The sequence below is a fragment of the Vigna unguiculata genome, chromosome 11 (genome assembly GCF_037176805.1).
Source record: "Vigna unguiculata cultivar grain cowpea cultivar isolate G323 ecotype 2 chromosome 11, ASM3717680v1, whole genome shotgun sequence".
NCBI lineage: Eukaryota > Viridiplantae > Streptophyta > Magnoliopsida > Fabales > Fabaceae > Vigna > Vigna unguiculata.
In genome coordinates, this window is record NC_140802.1 from 13,751,991 (window position 1) to 13,763,760 (window position 11,770).

An 11,770-nucleotide genomic window follows, 5' to 3' on the forward strand; every position below is an offset into this window, starting at 1 on the left:
AGATGGTTCGACGTGTCCCACTATCGCAGTCAGACTATCTCCCTTATTCCTCAAGGAATTATGAGTAAAAACGTCGATGCACCGCACATCGGGCATTATACTCGCAACAAGTCGAAATAAGGTGAAATATCTTTCCCCTCCCCACTGCTTCACACAGGCGAGAGGGTACAACACTCAAACCAATCCTCTACCACAACTTCACACAGGCGAAGAAGATCCCTTTCCACTGCTTCACACAGGCGAAAGATTCATAACTGGTCTTTAGGTACACAAAACCTCACACAACATTTAATTCCACCAAGAGTCTTTAAGCAAAACCAAATACTCCCAACATGCAATACATGAAAATTACATATTGCCAAAAACACACCACCACACTATGCATAACAATAGTTCCATAACACATACACACCACCACATCAATGCATGAAATATTGCCAAGAAACCATGCACACCCTGAATTCACATAACCCATGCATTCACGTGAAAGAAAAATAGAAAAGGAAGGACGAGAATATAAAAGATGAAGAAAGAGAAAAGCTATCACTTGTTATTGCATTTAAACGTAAGGAACAAAACGCTGCACTCACGCACACATGCACCAACCAAATATTCCAACAACATCACCTATGCACTACACCGTGATCCACGAATAATGCCAAAATAAACTTACAATAGTTATATGCTTGAAGGAAAGAGAAACTAGGAAAAAGGAAGTGTATTTACATATGGACCCCACCCATGCATCATCCCACATGCTACACTTGGTAAACAAAACAATGGTTAAACTTGCACTGCATCCATCTTGACATGAAAGACCTAAGAAAAAGGATGAAAGAGAAAAGCTAATCCATGAAAGAAAACTGTTGTAGCAACGTGAATGAGAAGAAAAAGAAGCCCATGCCTTTATGTGAAAGATTATAGAAAAGGAAGAAAAAGAAAAGTAATGTGGTTAATTAAAAAAGCAAGCCTTAAGTAACCCATGGGTCCCGTCAATGTGTTGCACTAAAAGATATTGGCTTTTAGAGAAAAAGAAATAAACAACAAACCTGCACCCAAAACGTGGTCAATGAAACAAAGCTAAAGAATGGAATAATAAATGCAAACTTCAAGGAAAACAAGAGAGATTTCATATAAAATGTAGTTGCCCCACAACTGTATGCTAATATGTTTTTGTGAAAAGAAGGAAAAAAATGAAACATTTAATGCAACGACTGAGAGAAAGAAAATAATTATACATGTGGGCTCCACTAACATGTGAAGTAAAACAATAAAAAAGCAAATACTAACCCTACACCAGCCAAGGCTACAACAACGTAAATTCTGGGAAGATTTCTCACCTACACTACCATCATGAAACTTTGGCAGCACCTATGCTCACTATCAATGACCCTTAGTTCTTTCCATTATTCATGCATGCACCGAACACACCCCTCTACACAACTTTACAAGAGTTTTGAAAGGAGAACAAATACCGTGCACCAATAGAAACAGAGTCACACCTATGAAGTTGCAGACCCGCATGTATGCGAACCCATGCAGCCAAAAGGAACTCACAAAACTCACGCATCTCACACAACAACCCAAACCCCACACTCATGAAATTACCCAAACATAACGCTGCACTGAAGGAATATCTATTTGGAAACATGCACTCATCAAGCAGTATACATGGTGGTAACAAAAACAACACATGAATCATGACTAAACCTTCGTCACTTTGATGGTATACAAAAAGAATTAAAACAAATGCTGCAGCACCCGCATATTAAAAATATTGAAGCGAAACCTTTGCAACTTTTACAAAAGCAACACAAAAGAATCTTCTTGAATAACATGCATGAAGTAGTGAAGTAACGACACCATAGGAACTTTCTATGTAGATTCTGGGATTCTACCAAATAATCCACATACAAGTGATATACAACCCATTAGAAACCATCATCATTGCATCACATTCGAAACACAAAAACTATGGAAACCATGGACTCTTACAGCACCCACACTCATAGCAATCAAGCATCATTAGTAAGAACATGAATCAACAACAAACGACACAACCACACTCATCACATGGAAGCATCAAACTTCATTCATCAATCAACCAAACAATAATGAAAAGGAGATCAAGGTCTAAATAAAGACAAAAAGGTTGGCTTCCCCTACCTCGTGTAAAAGTTCCTCCAAAATTTACGTCTCTCCCGCAGCCTCACCTTCATGGTTCCTTACTCACCTTTAAACAAACCCTATTAGCCTATATCGGATACTTAACTGCTGTCTTCCTTTAATTATATAACCCTAGTCTCAACTATTATTTACTCCCTAAATCAGTTGAGATTCTCTTCACAAAATAAAATCATATTTATCTTTTGAAAACTATATGGCAGCAACGTTTTAATAGATAAAAAAAAGAAAGAGCTACGTGACTTTAGCAAGCAACCATCGTGAATGAGGAGAGAGAACTATTTGAAATTTAGCGGGCCCCACAACTTAAATGAGAAAGAAAAAGAAACACAATTTAACCATTTTAATGCTACCTAGAATTGAACCCTTGTACATGTTCCCAACAAGCCAATTGCTTTCTCATAACATATTGTGCACGAACAAAATATAAACACATATTGTGCATCCACCATAATTGAATAATAATTAAAATAAACAAAACACAATTCTAGTTAATCAATTATCTATTTCATATGTCATAATTTAATAACCTAATTAAATTAAATAAATCAACAATATTAATCAAGCCAATAATTTTTTCCATGTGTTTCCCTTTAGTCTATTTTTTTCCCAGGTCTTACAAAATGTAGTGGAGATGATCAATGAATCTATTGTAAAACTTGTATGCAAACCTAGTCTAGAACAATGTAAAGTACATGATTTAACATCCTAAAATGATTTACAATGCATGGAAATGGAATATGAATGCATGAAACATGATAATATATGGTAGGAAACCTATTATAAGCTTTGGAATGCAACAATATAGTGCAAAAATATGAAACATAAAATGCACACAAGGTGTATGACAAATGCTCTAATGAACTACACATGATGAATATGCATTGCAAAGGTGATGGTCTAATCTAAAAATGCAATAGGAACCGAATTATAACAAGAGCAACTCAAAATCACAAGTGAAAATCAAAGTAAATGCAAAAAAATAACTCTAACAACATATATGTAATGATGTGAACCATTTTTATGAAACTTACTATTTATACCCTATGACAATCCTAGTAGAACTCGTGAAACACTAAAATTAAATATGTACATGGATTAAAAATAAGAAACACCAAAATACAAAAACTAAAATAATTTACATGCATGAGAAATTAAATTATCTAGCCAAGTCAAACTAAAAAAACAAGTTTAAAACCTTTGAATCTTATCTTGGTCCAAGGCTCATTGTGTAGACACTTGGAATGATATGGTTACTGTGCACTCTCTGATTTAAGCATGTTTCAATACTTAAAAGCAATGCTAATTGCAAGAACAAAACTCAATTACTTAAATCTCAATATAATGAGCTTAACTTAGTCTAATACAATGAAAGTTGAAAATTGAATCGGTGAAATCACATGGAACAACATCAAGTGTATATGGGTCCAAGCGAAAGGTAATAAAAGTGATGAAGGGGTCATAATCCTATGAATGACCATCCATAATAGGATATAAGTGTTCTTCAGTCGGGAGCAGAGCACCAACTGTTGTTAAAGAATCTACAATCTTCTTGATTTCAAGAAAATAAACTATTACTGATCGATCTTTCTTGGACTACTCGAGTTGAAGCTTTAGCTTTTTCACTTGAGCTTTTGCGTGGGAGACATATTAGGTGTGAAGAGTCTACCACATTCGAAAGGAGTAGTTATAACGTTGTCGTTGACATGATCAAATTAATACTACTAAACTATAACAACTTCAGTATTGCTAAGGTAGTAGTCAAGAAAATAGAAAGGGTAAAGTAACCCTAAGTCGTCTCCCAACAAACATGAAATTGATTTCTAACAAATTAATTCTTATAAAAACTATACAAAATGGTTAATCAAATAAAATAAGGGATAAAGAAATAAAATTTTAAAAAGATAAAGAAAAACAATGATAAAGAAAAATAGATTGATTCCACTGCATTTTCAAAATAGATTCATCACCGGTTATCTAAAGATTATTTCTCAATTAATTATTGTTGTAGATTTGCAAATTAATCAATGTAAATTCTCAATTAATTTGTTGGCGTTCTCACTATTAACCAAAGTAAATTCTCAATCAAAAGCAAGAACTTTGTAGATTAATCATAGTAAATTTAACCAAAGTACATTGTCAATTAAATATTACTATCCTTAATCATATCCATTCTTTTACCTCTAAAATCAACCAAAAAGCTAATTAACCAAAGTACATTCTTGATTAACTCTAGTTAAGTTTCCACCTCTAATCAAAGTACATTCTCAATCATTGGCAAAAACCCATTCAATCATATGAAAAGTTTCTAAATTTAATCAAAATAAAATCTCAATTAAAATTAAAAACCTTTGAACTCATATGATTGATATGTATATAGATTAAAACATCTCACTAATTAGCTATGATGTGAAAACCATTACTTTTCACGTGATTCAAAGATAAAAGACATAGATGAATGAAAACCTCAACAATAATAAAAAGAACAAAGAAATTATTTCATTCTAACCTCTGAATCCAATTAAGAAATTACAATGAAATCAACCCAAGAAGTTTAGCACTCCATGAAATACAAAATAAAATAAAAATTGAAGAATAAAGGAGAGAGAAATAAATTTGGCCCCTTTAAGGGTTCCTAAATTTCGAAGTGTCGAGCTTGTCTTTTTTCTACTCCTTTTTGGTCTCTTTATATAGGACTTGGACTACGATTTTCGTTTCTAAAACCTCTCAAATATCTTTTTAAAAAAGATAAATATTTATTATCTTTATAGTAATTTTAAAAATATTTGGAGAGATAGTTAGTTTTAAAAATATTTGACAAATATAGTTGGTTAATAATTTATGATATAATTAAATAAGTTAATTATTTAAAGATATGTAATAAATTATCACCAAATAATATTTGTATTAATTAAACTTTCTTTTTGCCAATTTTTCTTTTGGCATGAATATGAAAGGACAAAGAAACCCTAGCAGCAAGAAGCGCAGCTTAGGGGGCTGGGAAGGCAGCAAATAATGGTCCTTGAATAGCCATTAACACCTAATTCAAAGCCATTTTCCTTTTCCTATTATTAACAAACATTAAGGCTTAGTTAATGGTGTGAGTTTTTGGAGAGGAAAGAGAGAAAACGTGAAGGAGCAAAGGGCAAACGAAATTGGCATTGAGAAAGAGAGTTCTGAAGTAGGTTTTTGAGTGAAAGTTCAGGACACCAAGTGCATTTGAGAGGAGGCACGAATTGGATTGGTGGTGGTGCAAGAAGGGTTCCAATTATTCAAACTGAGCGAGGATTTCCAGGTTAGGGGAATTCCTTTTCGTGTATGCTTGTATTGTGATTTTTTTCGTATTGAAATGTGTAAATATGATGCCCCTACTTAATCACAATTCTGGAAAATCTCCACAAACTGCCTGACAGCTTTGAATATACCGCCAGGCGACGCATGAGAGTTAACCCAATTCTGGGCTTTTATGATGAACCGCCTGGCGGCAAGGGTGACTCCGCCAGGCGACGCGAACACTGCGCAAAAACGATATTTTTCGTACTTTTCGCGCAGCAAGAATCGCCAGGTGTAGGTTTTATACCACTAGGCACCAAGCTCTTCATTTTTGGGCACTAGGCGCCACAAACTGTTTTGGTTTGCGCAGTTTTCGTAAAACTGCGTTTCCCGATTCGTTAACCGACGATTTAGGTGAAATTTGGACAGATGATTCACAACATGTTGTTATTCACTTTGAACGGTGGAGATTTGCATTCGACAGATTATTATTGTTATCATATTATTATTATTACTTTTACTATTATTATTATTAATTTTATTATTATTTTTATAATTATTATTTATTATTATAATTATAATTATTACTATTATTATTATTATAATTATTTTTACTATTATTATTATTTATATATTGTTATTACTAGTTATTATTATTTTTATTATTATTATTATTTATATATTATTATTACTAGTTATTATTATTATTATTATTATTTTTATTTTTATTACTATTATTACTATTATTTCATTTACTATTATTATTATTATTTTATTTTACTATTATTTTACTATTATTGTTATTATTATATTTTTTATTTTATTTATGATTTTATTATCATTATTACTGTTTTATTATTATTGTTTTATTTTGTTATTATTATTATTACTTTGCTACTATTGTTTTAACTTATTAGTATTATTGTTTTATTATTATTGTTTCATTTTATTTTATTTTATTATTGTTTTCATTATTATTATTATTAATGTTGTTTTGTTTTATTGTTATTTTTATTTTTATTATTGTTGTTGTTATTATTAGTTTTATTATTATCATTTATTTTTTTGTTACCCATGTGATATTTTGGGGCAATAGTTATATATTCTTCTTGCTTTTGTATATTGTTTGGTTGTTCAACATTATGTTGGACTATGATCTAGTCATGTGATTATGACTGGATAAACATATTTCATGTTATGGATTGTATGTATAGTGTTTGAGGTTCTTTGGAACTTGCTTCAAAGTGCCAAAAACCAGTAGTAGTGACGCTATTGGTGTGGCGCCTGGCTTGGGGTGTGCTGCATGGCGGCTTGGGGTGCGCTGCCAGGTGATAAAGGAAAACCAGAGAAGCTTGAAACGCATGGCGCCTGGCAGAAAATGTGATCTCGCCAATCGAAAAAGATCTGGTAGAGGCTTTGGAAAGCACGTGGCGCTTGGCGGTGAGGAGTGTCCTACCAGGCGATAACTACAAGAATGGGCCTTAGAGGCGCGCTTGCGTCTGGCGGTACGTGTCCCCCCGCCAAGCGATCTGGAAGTGGGCAGCGCTTGGCGGTACGTGTCCCCCGCCAGGTGATTTTGCTGTTGCAACTTTGGGTTGCTGGTTCTGCAGGCATGATCTACAAGGCTTTTAGTGATGCTTCAAAGGTGGGTTTGTTGGTGTTCCTTGAGTTGAGCTTGGAACGTATCCCTTAAGTTGAGCTCGGGATAGGGGTTAAGCACGTGGCATTCCTCGAGTTGAGCTCGGAATGGCATCCCTCGAGTTGAGCTCGAGATGGCGGATGAACACGAGGAACCCTTGAGTTGAGCTCGGGTTGACGAGTGTTGTCGGTGTGAGTGTGTTGGTTGTGGCCAGTACGGATGGGTCTAGATAGATTGCCCTCCTTAGTAGTTGACTGACGAGTTTGGTAGTCTTGGGACGTTGCGAACTATGTTCGTATTTGGGAACTCCACCTGGCGTTACGGTGTATGATCCGTAACATGGTTTCCCGCACGTGCTCTATCGGTTGTGGTTGATAGGTATGACAACAATTCAACTTGAAGTAATCACTAGAAGATATAGAACCCGATTCACATGGTTGTGGCCATGTGGTATGGCATTAATGAAAGGAACTTTCCTTGGTGTGAATGATGTGTTATATATGTATATGAGTGTCTTATATATATATGTGAATACATAAATATGTGGTTTATTCTGTTAGCTCACCCTATCTGCTTGTGTTTGGCGATGATCGTGTACGCGGTACACGGGAGCATATGATGTTGTAGGTGGATTCGGTGAGGCTTGGCGACGGAGCGGGGATAGCTTGGGAGTTATTATGAATTATGGCTTTGAAATAAATTGTAAACACTATGGATGTTTTATATTATTTTGAGTTTTATAAATTATGGAATTTTAGACTATTCATAGATTTAATAAAGTTTTAAATTTCTCGCGTTTTTGGGAAACAATGCTTTAATAAATGAAGTTAACGTAATATTTCTTTACTTTTTATTTAAAATCCGTAATATCCTGACGGGATGTTACAAGCGTCACGAACTGCCTGGCAGACAATGAATTTTCGTCAGGCAACGCAAAGCTGTTCTATTTTTTTTTTTTTTGTAGTTTGGCGCATGAGTCATCGTGATTTCTGGAAACTTGTTTATGTACGTTGTGTGTGATGATTTATGCTTTAATCTAAATGGGATTGAGTGTATAATGAAACTTTGGACCAAGGGTGCATGGGTGATCATGGGATTATGAGAAAGGTTGAATGAGGAATATTAGGAAATTGATTCCAGCGTCCAAGAGTTATTTAAGTTTGGCATTATTCATGCATGTGTATTTCTAGGAATGCGTATGAATTTTGATTAGTGTATGAAGAGACGAGATGACGGAGGAGCGAAGGGGACTCACGCAAGGAAGAAAAGGGGAATTCTCCCAAAATTTGATACGTCGTCTGGCGGTGCATGATCTGCCACCATGATATACCTAGAATTTCCAACTTGGCAGTGGGCAGCACTAGATATCATGGTTTTGGGGTCTGGTTCTGAAGTGAAAGTTGGAGGGATGAGAGTTTTGTGTAGAAATTGATAGTGTATGAAGAATGTTCATATGAGGCATTGGATTTGATGGTGATTTACATATAATTGATTGAGCATTATACAATGAAGGAACACTTGGTGAGTTAAAGTCATTAAATCGAGGAATTTGCAATTGGAATTTTAAGTACTTGAATTATAAGAGGGTGAGAGCTTGCCAAGGGTTCGACACTAGGGAACGAGAGTGTGATAATACCTTGGGAGGTATTTTGGAGAGTGCAAGATTGTCTTCTTTGGGTTCTAACACCAGTGGAGTTTCGCTACTGGTATAGCGCCTGGCGACACTGGAGTGGCCGCTAGGCGGTAGGATGTCAAAGGTGCTTTCTGCAACAGGCTGCGCCTGGCGGCAAGGTGTGCTCCGCCAGGCAATAGACCCTGCAATAGTGGGTTTGTGAGAGGCCTAGAACTTGGCGGTGAGGGTGTCCCGTCAGGCTGTATGCACATTCATTTTGCTTGGTGGTGCTTATGTTGCGCCAAGTGATAGTGTTTCAGTGTTGGCTCGCGTGTGTTGTTCGTACGCATTGATGCGGATTTGGATTAGGAGATGTTGTGCCATGAGCGGGTAGGTTCATGGATGGTGGTGAACACGTGATGATATGAGCGGGGAGGTTCATATCCAGTTACTCTTGTGTAGGGATACGAGCGGGTAGGTTCGTATGTTCTGTGCTCAGACTTGAGAGATGTTGCGTATAGGGAGGTACGTAGCGGGTGGATCACGGGTGTTGGACTACGGGCGGGCAGGTCCGTAGAGCAGGACTACGAGCGGGGAGGTTCGTAGAGCAGGACTACGAGCGGGGATGTTCGTAGAGGCAAGACCACGAGCGGGCAGGTTCGTGTGAGCATCATAAATTTTGAATCCAAAGCTAACTATTTGTGTTATTTGAAGGTTGAAAAGTCTTGAGGCATTAAGGTCTTGGCAAAGAACTAACTAGACTAAATTAGTTGGGCAATTGATATTTTTAAGGTATGTGTTATTTAATTATGAGTTCACCCTTTCTGTTTGTGTTTGGCGATGATCGTGTGATTCGTTACACAGGAGCAGATGATATTACAAGTGATATTGGCGATGCATAGAGACAGAGAGAGGGCTAGCTTGGGGACTTGAGCTAGGAAATAAATTATGTTTTCTTCTATTTTGTCGGATTTTGGAAATTGTAATAAGATTATTACTTTAGCTTTAATCGAATTTTGGTGCATTGAATAATGAATTAAATTTTCCCACGTTTGAAAATAATAAATTTTGTCGTTTGATCTTCATTTCTTATGTATTTATTTTAATTAAGTAATTTCCAGTAGGGACGTTACAGTGTAGATGCGTGAAGCTTGGTTCACGTTTTCCATATCTGATTTGGACTACATAGATTGTTGCAGCACGATTTCCCTATGTCAATCTCGTTTTCGCGTGCTGGTCTAGGTGCTCCTGCAGGTTTTGCGTTTTCTACTCCGACGAAGGTGTGCGTGTCGCGATGGTGGAGTAGAGAGCAGTGTTGCTGGCTGTTGCAAATCCGATGGTGGCCAGCTCACGAACTACTGCGTTTTTTTCAGATGCAATTTCGTGAGTTGTGGTTGCTGTTGAAGGTTCATCAATGGAGGTCGACGACAATTATCATGGTGGTTGTTCCCGAAACTGGATCTGCGTTTTTAAGTGTTGCACTGGTGTTTCATGAAACTGCATCCATGGTTGTTGCGATGGAAAAGATAATGCATCCGCTGCTGCAATGGCTGCTCTGGCAACGTGGTGTGTCGTGAACGCGAAGGGAAGTTCAAAATGCATATGCGTAGAGGCATTGTTGGTCACGGTGGTGGATGTCAGTGTGGTTGAAGGTGGCTCCATGGTGCAAAAGGAGAAATTAGGGTTTCTCATAGGAAAGATGAAGATCATGACGTGGCACCATTTGGTTGGCTGAATTTTGAGTTGCTGGATCATGACACGTGTCAACATGTGGTTGGATAGATTTGGAAGGTGAGGATTGCCACATGGCATGATCTGGTTGAGTGGAGTTTAAGTGGTAGGGGGTGCAGAACATGTTTTTAGGTGGTCCACTTGAAAAAGGGAAGTGTATAATGTATGAGGTGCAAAAGTGATTTTTCCAGAACTTGATGATTTTCAGCTGCATCAACAAACGTTAAAATATCCAAAAATAATTTATGCAGCTAAAAATCACTTTTTAAGACATTTTTATCACACAAGTTCAAATAGCCTAATTATCAGAATTATCATTTAAATCACTCTTTAAGCACACAAATTTAATTAAATATCCAGAATGAAACATTAAATGAGGGCAAAAATACACACTAATCATAACCACACACTTATCCTTTTGCACTCTTGGGCAAAATTGAGCAATTTCAAAGCTTGTTCTTGGGTATTTTATTTCACATCAACACTGGTTCAAAGGAATGAACCTTACTTGAGACAAATCAATATTCTAGAAATTAGTTACCATGTATAAACAAATGGAAAGATTCTATTTTTTACACATGAGGTAATCTTTTGAATTCACAAGACAATAAATTATGAAAGAAATCACTCTAGTTAAATGTGTATTTTCTCACCAAAAATTGTTCAAGTGTTTTGGCTTGTGTTTTCACTCAAAATACTCATGCAAGTAAGCACCCATAATATTTAACAAGACTCTAGTATTCACAAACTTTCAGAAAATATGCATTCAAAGATCATGAGTGCTTTTCACAGGTTATAATAGGGCCTATAACATCCCTAATGAATATTACTTAATTAAATAATTAAGAATAGAAAAGTGAATCTCAAAAGTCGCAATAATTTTATTCCCAAACGTGGGAAAATTTAAAATGTGTAAACACGCGCCAAAATTTATAAAATATAAATAACAAAAGTATTACAACATCCAAAATTCTTATTCATAAATGAAAATATAACAAAATCTCTAGCTCTAATCTCAGCTAACCCTCACTCCGTCATCTGGTCATCCTCAGCATCACCTATTTCAACATCTGCTCCCGTGCAATGAATCACACGATCATCGCCATACACAAACAGAAAAGGGTGAGCTGATAAAAATAAAAAATAACATATATAATAACACAAGATAAGTAATACACCCATCTTATCCAATCTAAGTAGTTCTTGGCCAAGAGCTTAAAACCCAAGGATTTTCAACATTTAATAATCACACAAATAGTTAGCCTTGGACTCGGGAATATGATGCTCACACGAACCTGCCCACTCGCCTCTACGAATGTAACATCCCTAAG